This window comes from Convolutriloba macropyga, unplaced genomic scaffold (genome assembly GCF_964194025.1).
Source record: "Convolutriloba macropyga unplaced genomic scaffold, txConMacr16.3 SCAFFOLD_1469, whole genome shotgun sequence".
NCBI lineage: Eukaryota > Metazoa > Xenacoelomorpha > Acoela > Convolutidae > Convolutriloba > Convolutriloba macropyga.
This window is the reverse complement of record NW_027452203.1, coordinates 277-12500: the sequence shown is the minus strand read 5'-3', so window position 1 is coordinate 12500 and position 12224 is coordinate 277. Positions and strand designations below refer to the sequence as shown.

At 43.8% G+C, this 12224-nt stretch overlaps 1 non-coding gene and 1 pseudogene across 1 annotated transcript in view; both read right to left on the bottom strand.

Annotated features, from left to right (window-relative positions):
• Positions 1–581, bottom strand: part of LOC142357293 (large subunit ribosomal RNA) — a 3522-nt gene extending 2941 nt beyond the window's left edge. The window contains exon 1 of the ribosomal RNA XR_012761587.1: positions 1–581. This exon is cut by the window's left edge and continues 2941 nt beyond it. This is a non-coding gene — a ribosomal RNA (large subunit ribosomal RNA).
• Positions 582–2264: 1683 nt separating this feature from the next.
• LOC142357291 (5.8S ribosomal RNA) lies at positions 2265–2416 on the bottom strand (annotated as a pseudogene).
• Between the last annotated feature and the right edge of the window lie 9808 nt (positions 2417–12224).

Sequence of the window (12224 nt, the reverse complement as noted above, 5' to 3'; positions counted from 1 at the left end):
ATCAAGATCAATTTATCTCATTTTGTTTAGAATCAACAAGAAGAATTCCGAGGAAAACTTCTGCTCGATTCATTAACAAGATTTGCCAAAAGACGACAACTACACTACTCGGTAGCCGAGAATATAATATCAAGGCATTGAGTATGGTAACGCTCACTCCAGTTCCCCTTCAACAGTTTCACGTACTTTTCACTCTCTCTTCAGAGTGCTTTTCAACTTTCCCTCACGGTACTTGTTTACTATCGGTCTCGCTTTACAATTAGCTTTTGGAGAGACATATCTCCAGCTTCGAGTTGCACTTTCAAACAACTCTACTCATAGGAATGAGCCATTATGACTGGTATCGAAAATGACCTTTACAGGATTTTCACCTTCTTTGATGCTACTTTCCAGTAGACATCAGGACAAATTCACCAGTCTAGCATCAAACCATACCGGACACCGAGAAATGTTGCCATTTCTCTTCCCGATGAGCTTTTCCCTGTTCATTCGCCATTACTAAGGGATTCTCAGTTGATTTCTTTTCCTCCCCTTACTGATATGCTTAAGTTAAGGGGGTTCTCTCGCCCAATTCAGGTTATGTAGTTGATTGTCTCTTAATTGGTTCACTGACCAATATGAGACAGAAACCGATTCAGCAGTTTTGTTCGCTACTACTATCAAACACAGGTCGAAGTTTCCATTCAGTCATTAATTCCAACTTTCAAATGTTGTTGTTTCAGCTTTCGCTTACTAGAAGCAACATAATACTCGCTGCAATACAGACCTCGGGAAACCCTCACCGTGAATAAGGTTCACTCACATATTTCACTACATTTTGCGTGGGATTGGAGATGAGGCTACTCGTTCTTGCTCAGTACTAGGCTGAAAATTAACGAAACTTCGTTACAAACGTTCACATGTTGATGTTTCCGCTTTCGCGTACTCGAAACAACATAATACTAGTCTTTGTAATTTAGTTTCATAATTTCAACTGTTCTCATGCAGAATTTTTGCTCATTCTTATCCCAAATTTTGACCTGGCTACTAGTTACACTCCTTGTACTTATTGCAAAATGACCACAAATTTCAACAGCTTTCACATGTTGCTGTTTCGGCTTTCGCTTACTACAGTCAACATAATACTCGTTGCAAAATAAGTGCTCGGCATCTGCAATTTTCCAAAGACGAAGTTTCGCCAGTTCAATTTTCGCTCGCCAATTATGGCTACTAATTCACACGGTACTGAGCTCAACAACATTAAATTTGTTCAGCAAGACTTTCACATGTTGATGTTTTGGCTTTCGCCTACTAGAAGCAACATAATACTCGTCTTGTTAGCTCATTCAATGAGAATAGCTTTTCCCGTTGAGAATTTTTGCCTTCAATTGGCGTTGTAGTGAGTTTGGCTACTCAGATCACCAAATACTTGTGACAATTCGAACCAGAAATGTTTTCAATTTTCACATGCTGATGTTTCGGATTCAACCTACTAGAAGCAGCATAATACTTGTATTCAACAATTTCTGTATCAAATCCCAGTTTTCTCTGGTGCATCTTTGCCAAACTATTCCAAACTGCCTGAGTCTGAATACCAATTACAGGTACTAGTAAATGCACGTTACTAAGGACTATATAGTTCTAGGTTACTGTACACAACGACGTTCACATGTTGATGTTTCAGCTGCCGCTTACTAGAAACAACATAATACTTATCGTGCATACCTTTCCATAACTTGTCCTTTTCAGATGCATTAGTTTCCCTTTGTCTTGGCTTCTACAGTCAGACTGGCTACTAGTAACAGCACAGTACTAATCACATATCGTTCTACAGTTTGCAGACAACTTTCACATGTTGATGTTTCAGCTTTCGCCTACTAGAAACAACATAATACTCGCTGTATACATTTGTAGTTCTCTATGTAACTTTCATGTGAAGAAGTTTCGCCAGTCTTTTTGACTGTCTCAAATCTGAGTCATGCTTAGGCTACTAGTTGCTTCATAGTACTTATCGCCTCGAGATCATTGAACAAAACTTGATTTTCACATGTTGCTGTTTCAGCTTCCGCTTACTAGAAACAACATAATACTAGTCTCATTAAGTTCCGTCTCTTTGCAATTTTCTTATGAAGAAAATTCGCCATCACAATGACTCCAGCAGTTCTTGATCAAGGAATGCAATCATTGATCAGAATGCTATTATTTGAATCGGTTCTGCTTTAAGTGTTCCAATTTTATTGGAAGCACCAACAATAGAAAATCAATGTGTTCAATCGAGAGTTATATAACCCTGAATCGGACGCAGTCAACAGCCGAAGCCGAGACCGCCTTTTGCGTTAGAGAGGTCGGTAAACAAATCTTGCGATTCATACCGAATTAACACATATAGCTGTGCTCCTCTTCGTAAAGCGAGCCAAGTGATCCCCTGTTGAAGGATGTATTTGGACCAATCTAGTAGCATTTGGTTTCCAACAAGCTCTCCCAAGTTAGCTTACTTATTGGGCTTTTCAACCAATTCGGTTGGCTACAAGCATCATCAAAGTACTAGCCACAGTTTGATCGCAAAATTCTACGACTTTCACATGTTGATGTTTCGGCTTGCGCTTAGCCTACTATAAGCAACATAATACTAGTCATATCATAGAGCGTGATCAGCTTGTGACGTTCTCATGATGAAGTTTCACCAACAGTGTCTCACTTCGAGCTTAAATCCAGCTACTAGTAACTACACAGTACTGACTCTAACGATAACTTTTATCTATACCTTTCACATGCTGCGCTTTCGGCCAGGGCCTACTAACGTCAACATAATACTCGATATAAACTTTTGTTCATGATGCAGCTTCCCCATGCAGAAGTTTCGCCTTCAAATGCTCTCTTGGCCATATGACGTAAGAAAAGGTTACTAGTAACATCACAGTACTAGCCACAGTTTGATTGCAAAATTCTACGACTTTCACATGTTGATGTTTCGGCTTGCGCTTAGCCTACTAGAAGCAACATAATACTAGTCATATCATAGAGCGTGATCAGCTTGTGACGTTCTCATGATGAAGTTTCACCAACAGTGTCTCATTTCGAGCTTAAATCCAGCTACTAGTAACTACACAGTACTGACTGCAACGCTAACTTTTATCTATACCTTTCACATGCTGCGCTTTCGGCCAGGGCCTACTAACGTCAACATAATACTCGATATAAACTTTTGTTCATGATGCAGCTTCCCCATGCAGAAGTTTCGCCTTCAAATGCTCTCTTGGCCATATGACGTAACACAAGGTTACTAGTAACATCACAGTACTAGCCACAATTTGATCGCAAAATTCTACGACTTTCACATGTTGATGTTTCGGCTTGCGCTTAGCCTACTAGAAGCAACATAATACTAGTCATATCATGGAGCGTGATCAGCTTGTGACGTTCTCATGATGAAGTTTCACCAACAGTGTCTCATTTCGAGCTTAAATCCAGCTACTAGTAACTACACAGTACTGACTGCAACGATAACTTTTATCTATACCTTTCACATGCTGCGCTTTCGGCCAGGGCCTACTAATGTCAACATAATACTCGATATAAACTTTTGTTCATGATGCAGCTTCCCCATGCAGAAGTTTCGCCTTCAAATGCTCTCTTGGTCATATGACGTAACACAAGGTTACTAGTAACATCACAGTACTAGCCACAATTTGATCGCAAAATTCTACGACTTTCACATGTTGATGTTTCGGCTTGCGCTTAGCCTACTAGAAGCAACATAATACTAGTCATATCATAGAGCTTGATCAGCTTGTGACATTCTCATGATGAAGTTTCACCAACAGTGTCTCATTTTGAGCTTAAATCCAGCTACTAGTAACTACACAGTACTGACTGCAACAATAACTTTTATCTATACCTTTCACATGCTGCGTTTTCGGCCAAGGCCTACTAACGTCAACATAATACTCGATATAAAATTTTGATCATGATGCAGCTTTCCCATGCAGAAGTTTCGCCTTCAAATGCTCTCTTGGCCATATGACGGAACACCAGGTTACTAGTAACATCACAGTACTAGCCACAGTTTGATTGCAAAATTCTACGACTTTCACATGTTGATGTTTCGGCTTGCGCTTAGCCTACTAGAAGCAACATAATACTAGTCATATCATAGAGCGTGATCAGCTTGTGACGTTCTCATGATGAAGTTTCACCAATAGTGTTTCATTCGAATTGGTTCTGCTTTAAGCTCTCCAATTGTTTTGGATGAACCAGTTTTGCCCTTCGAAGCCACTTTTGTGAGCTTTTGTGGGTCTTTACCAAGAGGATATACCTCAAGGCCTCTTTCAATTCCTTTAAGTTCTTTCAACTCCTTTACAGTTTCTAGGTTCACATAGCTGCAAACCTTATTTCTAGTTTTAAGTCTGGCCAACTTGGGGAGAGTTGGTGCAGACCGTGACCAATTCTAGTACGATGCCACAACAAGAATGTGATCAACTTAGCTTGTCGATGAACCTGCCCCACATTCAAACAACTCTATCGCCTTTTCCTCGTATAGTTATATGCGAGGGCCTCTCATAGAGAGCGCTGTTAGCAACCTTTTCCACATAGACGATAAAGTTGTGAGTGTTTTGCACATGGCTGTTGTCATCACCACGTGACGAGTCAACTCAGCTTGACTCTCTACACTCCGACAAGCTTTGCACATACGCCTTTAGTTCAGTATGTGTCTTTAATCTGACTCCGGTGCCTCAAGCCGGAAAAATTGTCAGATTATGATCATTATCGGTTAGTCATCCCGATGCAAGATCGTATCGTACTGTCTTTGTCTACCTCCAGATTCCGAAGAACAGGAGGAGACTCTCCCAGACCTACATATCTGGGAGAATGTTCAGAGGGCGAGAAGCTGTGGATTACTCTCCCCTAAGAACTGACTAAACTTTACCCTCGTCCAAGGTAAGTTTATTTTAGCTAGCCTTCTATGTAAAGGATCTGAGGCTAAGCTGTGTTTTTTCGAGCCTTTGGCTCGGAGCAAGTTCAGTGGGCGCCCCGAGTAGCTCAACTCTTTCCCACTGAACAGCGCAACGCTCTGTCACTCGCTGGGATTTTTGCGTGTCGGTTCTAACCACGCGACTTGTGGACCTTTTTAGGCCTTTCTCATTCACAAGTCTATAGCTGGGCTTCTATAACCCAGCTTCTGAGATCTAGATAGCTGCAGTTCTGCTAGGCTGCTTTTGCTAACTAGTCTCCCTTTAAGCAGTCCCTTGCCATGACTGCTGAACTATGTATCCACACAAGTAGTTTTTGAGCTCGATACATAATTCGAGATTGGTTGCCAAGCAATCTCTAGCGACAGAGCGTCATGCGCACTACAGACATGGCCTCTACCAGCAGCCATGCCCGAAGGAATCAATCACTGATCCTTCCGCAGGTTCCCCTACGGAAACCTTGTTACGACTTTTACTTCCTCTAGACAATTAAGCTCGATCCGCTTCATCCCGTTGCCGGAGACCGAAGTCCCAACAGTAGGAATTTGCAATTCTTGCTTAACTATCCAATCAGTAGTAGCGACGGGCGGTGTGTACAAAGGGCAGGGACGTAATCCCTATGAGTTGTTGACTCATAAGTACCAGGAATTCCTGGTTCACGTCTGCAAGTTACAACAGACGATCCCCTTGAAGCGCTGTACTTTTCTCTGATTGCCCAGTCCATTTCGGACCAAGGGCTGAGTACTCAATCTAAAAGTACACAGTGTAGCGCGCGTGCAGTCCAGAACATCTAAGGGCATCACAGACCTGTTATAGCCTCACTTCATCTGCGGTATTTAATTCCGCATAGTTCCTCTAAGAAGTGTTTGAATTCACATATAGTGAATTTCATTATTTAGATGGAGAAGATCTCGTTCGTTATCGGAATTAACCAGACAGATCACTCCACTAACTAAGAACGGCCATGCACCACCGCCCATATAATCATGAAAGATATTCAATCTGTCAATCCTTAAGATGTCTGGACCGGGTGAGTTTTCCCGTGTTGAGTCAAATTAAGCCGCAGGCTCCACTCCTGGTGGTGCCCTTCCGTCAATTCCTTTAAGTTTCGATTTTGCAACCATACTTCCCCCGGAACCAATAAACTTTGGTTTCCCGGTTAATCTCTTGCCAAGTCAAGATCGACTTTGACAAATTGTAGGTTGGTATAGTTTATGGTCAGAATTACGAGGGTATCTAATCCTCTTCAATACTCTGACTTTCGTTCTTGATTAATGAAAACATTCTTGGCAAATGCTTTCGCAGTAGTTTGTCTTGCCACGATCCAAGAATTTCACCTCTAACGTAGCAATACAAATGCCCCCGTCTGTTCCTTTCAATCATTACCGCACTCAGCCAACCGGCATCAATCGAGTAGCGGGTCATTCTCCATTATTCCATGCTTTATTATTCGATCCCAAAGGATGCTTTGAACACTCTAATTTTCTCAGGGTGAAAACACCGTTTCCACAGTTCGTCACATTTAAGTGCAAACTATTTCTTCGATGCGAAGGATGAGCGGAACGAGTCAACAGATTTAACTGAAGACCATGTTGCCGTTCTACTCAAACAGATCCAACTATGAGCTTTTTAAACGCAGCAACTATTGCATACGCTTGTAGAGGCTGGTATTACCGCGGCTGCTGGCACCAGACTTGCCCTCTACTCGTTCATCAATGGAGCTTTTAAGTCCATTCCATTCTGATTATAAACCATAAAGGTTCATATCATTATTTCTAGTCACTACCTCCTCGTGCGGAGAGTGGGTAATTTGCGTGCCTGCTGCCTTCCTTGGATGTGGTAGCCGTTTCTAAGGCTCCCTCTCCGGAATCGAACCCTGATTCCCCGTTACCCGTCACAACCATGGTAGTCCGTTACACTACCATCATAGGTTGATAGGTCAGAAATTCGGAAGTTCCGTCCCCAAGCCGAAGCTATCTGGGATCTTTCAGTTACTAGGACTCATCACGGGATGTGTCTGTACTTAGCAAATCACCCGGTGTAGTCTTGTAAAAGTCTCCGACAGTGTCGGACAATCAGCATGCATTAGCTGCAGGGTTACCGCAGTTATTCATTTAGCTTGCAAATCAACTAATAGATAGTAACTGATTTAATGAGCCATTCGCGGTTCCACTTTTTCAAGCTTCGCTTGCACATGCATGGCTTAGTCTTTCAGACAAGCATATGGCAACTGACAGGATCAATCAGTTTAATTGTACTTTGAACAATCTTTCGATTTGTTCGAATTTAGAAAGACATAGCCTTGCGGCCTCGTCAATCTTGCTTTGAGCTTTTTAAATCACGAAGAGTTTCAATGCATGCTTTGGCATGGCTACTAGTTACTACACAGTACTCTACACACTTAGAGTTACCCACGATTACACATTTCACATGCTGATGTTTCGGCTCGCGCGTACTAGAAACAGCATAATACTATGTGTACTGGTAGATAGCGCTCTGTGAGCATTTCCCATGAGCAGGTTTTGCCCTCCAAATCTCTGTTCTACTGTTACCAATACCGGCTAACAACTGTATCATACTAGGGAGAATTGACTCATGATTTAAAAACCAGATGTTCACATGTCGATGTTTCGGCTCTCGCCTACTAGAAACAACATAATACTAGTCTGTTAAAAATCTCAATCACGCCGCCTCTTCAGATACAGAAGTTTTACCTTTTATTGGTTAGAGAACAGCTTTCCAGCTGTCGACATGGTTACTAGTAACAACACCGTACTCAACACAAAAACTTTTCAACTTCACAACTTTCACATGCTGATGTTTCTGCTTTCGCATACTAGAAACAGCATAATACTTATTGTTTTGTCAAGTAATTTGTGTGTCTTTCCCATGTGAAGTTTCACCGGTCAACAATGTTTCCCTGACCAATTACGGCTACTAGTAGCTGTATAATACTAGGGAAAATGATTGAGGATTTAATATCAGATTTTCACATGTTGATGTTTCGGCTTTCGCCTACTAGAAACAACATAATACTAGTCTGCTAAGAAATCTCGCTCAAATTGCCTTTTCACATACAGAAGTTTCACCTTCTATTGGTTAGAGAACAGTTCTCAGCTGTCGACATGGTTACTAGTAACAACATCGTACTCAACACAAAAATTCTTCAACTTCACAACTTTCACATGCTGATGTTTCTGCTTTCGCGTACTAGAAACAGCATAATACTTATTGCTTTGTCAAGAAGTGTGTGTGTCTTTCCCATGCGAAAGTTTCACCGGTCAGCAATAATTGCCGTGTCCAATTAAGGTTACTCATAGCTGTATAATACTAGGGAAAATGATTGAGGATTTAATATCAGATTTTCACATGTTGATGTTTCGGCTTTCGCCTACTAGAAACAACATAATACTAGTCTGCTAATAAATCTCGCTCAAATTGCCTTTTCACATACAGAAGTTTCACCTCTTCTTGGTCACTGTACAGATGATGCTGTCTGTTCTTTATTTGGTTCTGCTTATTATAAGGAGGGGCATCACTCCTTCCTCCTTGGTTTGCATGCATTAAGCCTGCTTTGTGAAAAGCGTATCTTTCTAGCTTTTCTTCGCCTTACTCGAGTAGGACGATACAATCCAGACATTAGTCAGTCTTGGTGTAAAGTCACTGAGTATTATTCGGTTCTGCTTTATTCAGCAATATGCTGTATAATTGTTGTAATTTGCGAACATATTTGTTCTCAGTTCCGAACTACTAGCGACGACAGATTACCAGCGGTCATGAGCCATCAAGGTAGTTCTTTGGTGCATCAAGTAGAGAGGTGCCATCAAACAACACTTCCCTAATAATGCTACACACATAGAATTTGCTACAGTGCAGCTTTTTACTTTGCAAAATTTGCGCACAAATTTTGCATAGAATAAATGTTTTATCAAGATTTTTAGATCCCCTCCCTTGAGAGAACGTTACTCCTTTAAGTGAACACCCCGCGGCGTCCTGTTGTTATTGCTTATAACCATTTCGCAAGCCGGAGGCATAATGCACTACGCAAGCCGCTACTTTGGCACAGAGGCACCTAGTTTTACACCCGGGACTTCAGGTGGCCCAGTTTTACACCCAGTACAGCGGTGCCAGTTGGTAACCCGGTGGATCCTCGGAGACCAGACATGATCATAGATCAAACCCGATGTATGCTACTCCTGAACGTATAGTATCTCCACTGTGCAATGAAATTATCGTTCGTTTCGGGCCTTCCTATACGTTCAGCAGACAATCGCTAGGAATTCACCTCGTGACCCGTGGTGACCACACTGGATTTCAAGTTTATTGATTTGGACAGACCTGTCATTTATTTTGCTTTTCAGCTTCAGTTCTGCTCGATCTAGCTTGCCTAAGGCTTGATCTCGCTTTGCTCACCCCTGTAGGAGCCTCTACTAGTACCACTCGGAGTAATGGGGAATCCACCAGACCTAATCGATGAATGCCATCAAACAACAAACATCATACCCGGCTTCATCAGGCATATTTTATTACTTCCGAGAGGTACTTTAGTATCAGATCTTTCTCCATGCCTCTTATGAGGACCCGTCAGACCTTTCGGTTTATCGTTTAGCTTCAGTCCTGCTCGATCTAGCTTTCCCAAGGCTCGATCTAGCTCTATTCGCCCCACTAGAGGGCTCTCTAAGACCCCTCGGTCTTAGTGTTAGCTCCGGTACTGCTCGGTCGTGCTTGCTGAAGGCCCGACCCAGCTTTAGTTAGATTCTCGTACTTTCTCTTGGCCTCTCTAGGAGGACCAGACAGACCTCTCGGTCTATCGTTTAGCTTCAGTCCTGCTCGATCTAGCTTGCCCAAGGCTTGATCAAGCTCTATTCGCCCCGCTAGAGGGCTCTCTAAGACCCCTCGGTCTTAGTGTTATCTTCTGTAATGCCTAACCAAGCTTACTACAGGCCTTGGTCAGGTCTTTATCGGTCACCGATTAGTAACAGACCAATCATAGGGCCTTCCACCCTATCCGGGTTGAGGTCTTTAGTCCAGCCATATTTTGACAAGACACCTCTCCCTAATAATGCCCCACACATAGAATTACTGTCCATGCAGTATTTAACTTGTGTTTTTTTCTAAAATTTGATTTTCACTTTTTGGAGGTTCATTTGCTCCTCTGACACTCTTTCAGCTTCAATCTTACTCGATCTAGCTTTCCCAAGGCTCGATCTAGCTCTATTCGCCCCACTAGAGGGCTCTCTAAGACACTTCGGTCTTAGTGTTAGCTCCGGTCTTGCTCAATCGTGCTTGCTGAAGGCGCGATCAAGCTTTAGTTAGCTTCTCGTACTTCCTCTTGGCCTCTCTAGGAGGACCAGACAGACCTCTCGGTCTATCGTTTAGCTTCAGTCCTGCTCGATCTAGCTTTCCCAAGGCTCGATCTAGCTCTATTCGCCCTGCTAGAGGGCTCTCTAAGACCCCTCGGTCTTAGTGTTAGCTCCGGTACAGCTCGGTCGTGCTTGCTGAAGGCCCGATCAAGCTTTAGTTAGATTCTCGTACTTTCTCTTGGCCTCTCTAGGAGGACCAGACAGACCTCTCGGTCTATCGTTTAGCTTCAGTCCTGCTTGATCTAGCTTTCCCAAGGCTCGATCTAGCTCTATTCGCCCTGCTAGAGGGCTCTCTAAGACCCCTCGGTCTTAGTGTTAGCTCCGGTACAGCTCGGTCGTGCTTGCTGAAGGCCCGATCAAGCTTTAGTTAGCTTCTCGTACTTTCTCTTGGCCTCTCTAGGAGGACCAGACAGACCTCTCGGTCTATCGTTTAGCTTCAGTCCTGCTCGATCTAGCTTTCCCAAGGCTCGATCTAGATCTATTCGCCCTGCTAGAGGGCTCTCTAAGACCCCTCGGTCTTAGTGTTAGCTCCGGTACAGCTCGGTCGTGCTTGCTGAAGGCCTGATCAAGCTTTAGTTAGCTTCTCGTACTTTCTCTTGGCCTCTCTAGGAGGACCAGACAGACCTTTCGGTCTCTTGCTTAGCTTCAGTCCTGCTCGATCTAGCTTTCCCAAGGCTCGATCTAGCTCTATTCGCCCCGCTAGAGGGCTCTCTAAGACCCCTCGGTCTTAGTGTTAACTCCTGTAATGCCTAACCAAGCTTACTACAGGCCTTGGTCAGGTCTTTATCGGTCACCGATTAGTAACAGACCGATCATGGGGCCTTCCACCCTATCCGGGTTGAGGTCTTTAGTCCAGCCATATTTTGACAAGACACCTCCCCCTAATAATGCCCCACACATAGAAATACTGTCCATGCAGTATTTAACTTGTGTTTTTTCTAAAATTTGATTTTCACTTTTTGGAGGTTCATTTGCTCCTCTGACACTCTTTCAGCTTCAATCTTACTCGATCTAGCTTTCCCAAGGCTCGATCTAGCTCTATTCGCCCCACCAGAGGGCTCTCTAAGACACTTCGGTCTTAGTGTTAGCTCCGGTCTTGCTCAATCGTGCTTGCTGAAGGCGCGATCAAGCTTTAGTTAGCTTCTCGTACTTTCTCTTGGCCTCTCTAGGAGGACCAGACAGACCTCTCGGTCTATCGTTTAGCTTCAGTCCTGCTCGATCTAGCTTTCCCAAGGCTCGATCTAGCTCTATTCGCCCCGCTAGAGGGCTCTCTAAGACCCCTCGGTCTTAGTGTTAGCTCCGGTACAGCTCGGTCGTGCTTGCTGAAGGCCCGATCAAGCTTTAGTTGGCTTCTCGTACTTTCTCTTGGCCTCTCTAGGAGGACCAGACAGACCTCTCGGTCTCTTGCTTAGCTTCAGTCCTGCTCGATCTAGCTTGCCCAAGGCTTGATCAAGCTCTATTCGCCCCGCTAGAGGGCTCTCTAAGACCCCTCGGTCTTAGTGTTAGCTCCGGTACAGCTCGGTCGTGCTTGCTGAAGGCCCGATCAAGCTTTAGTTAGCTTCTCGTTTTTTCTCTTGGCCTCTCTAGGAGGACCAGACAGACCTCTCGGTCTATCGTTTAGCTTCAGTCCTGCTCGATCTAGCTTTCCCAAGGCTCGATCTAGCTCTATTCGCCCCGCTAGAGGGCTCTCTAAGACCCCTCGGTCTTAGTGTTAGCTCCGGTACAGCTCGGTCGTGCTTGCTGAAGGCCCGATCAAGCTTTAGTTGGCTTCTCGTACTTTCTCTTGGCCTCTCTAGGAGGACCAGACAGACCTCTCGGTCTATCCTTTAGCTTCAGTCCTGCTCGATCTAGCTTTCCCAAGGCTCGATCTAGCTCTATTCGCCCCGCTAGAGGGCTCTCTAAGACCCCTCGG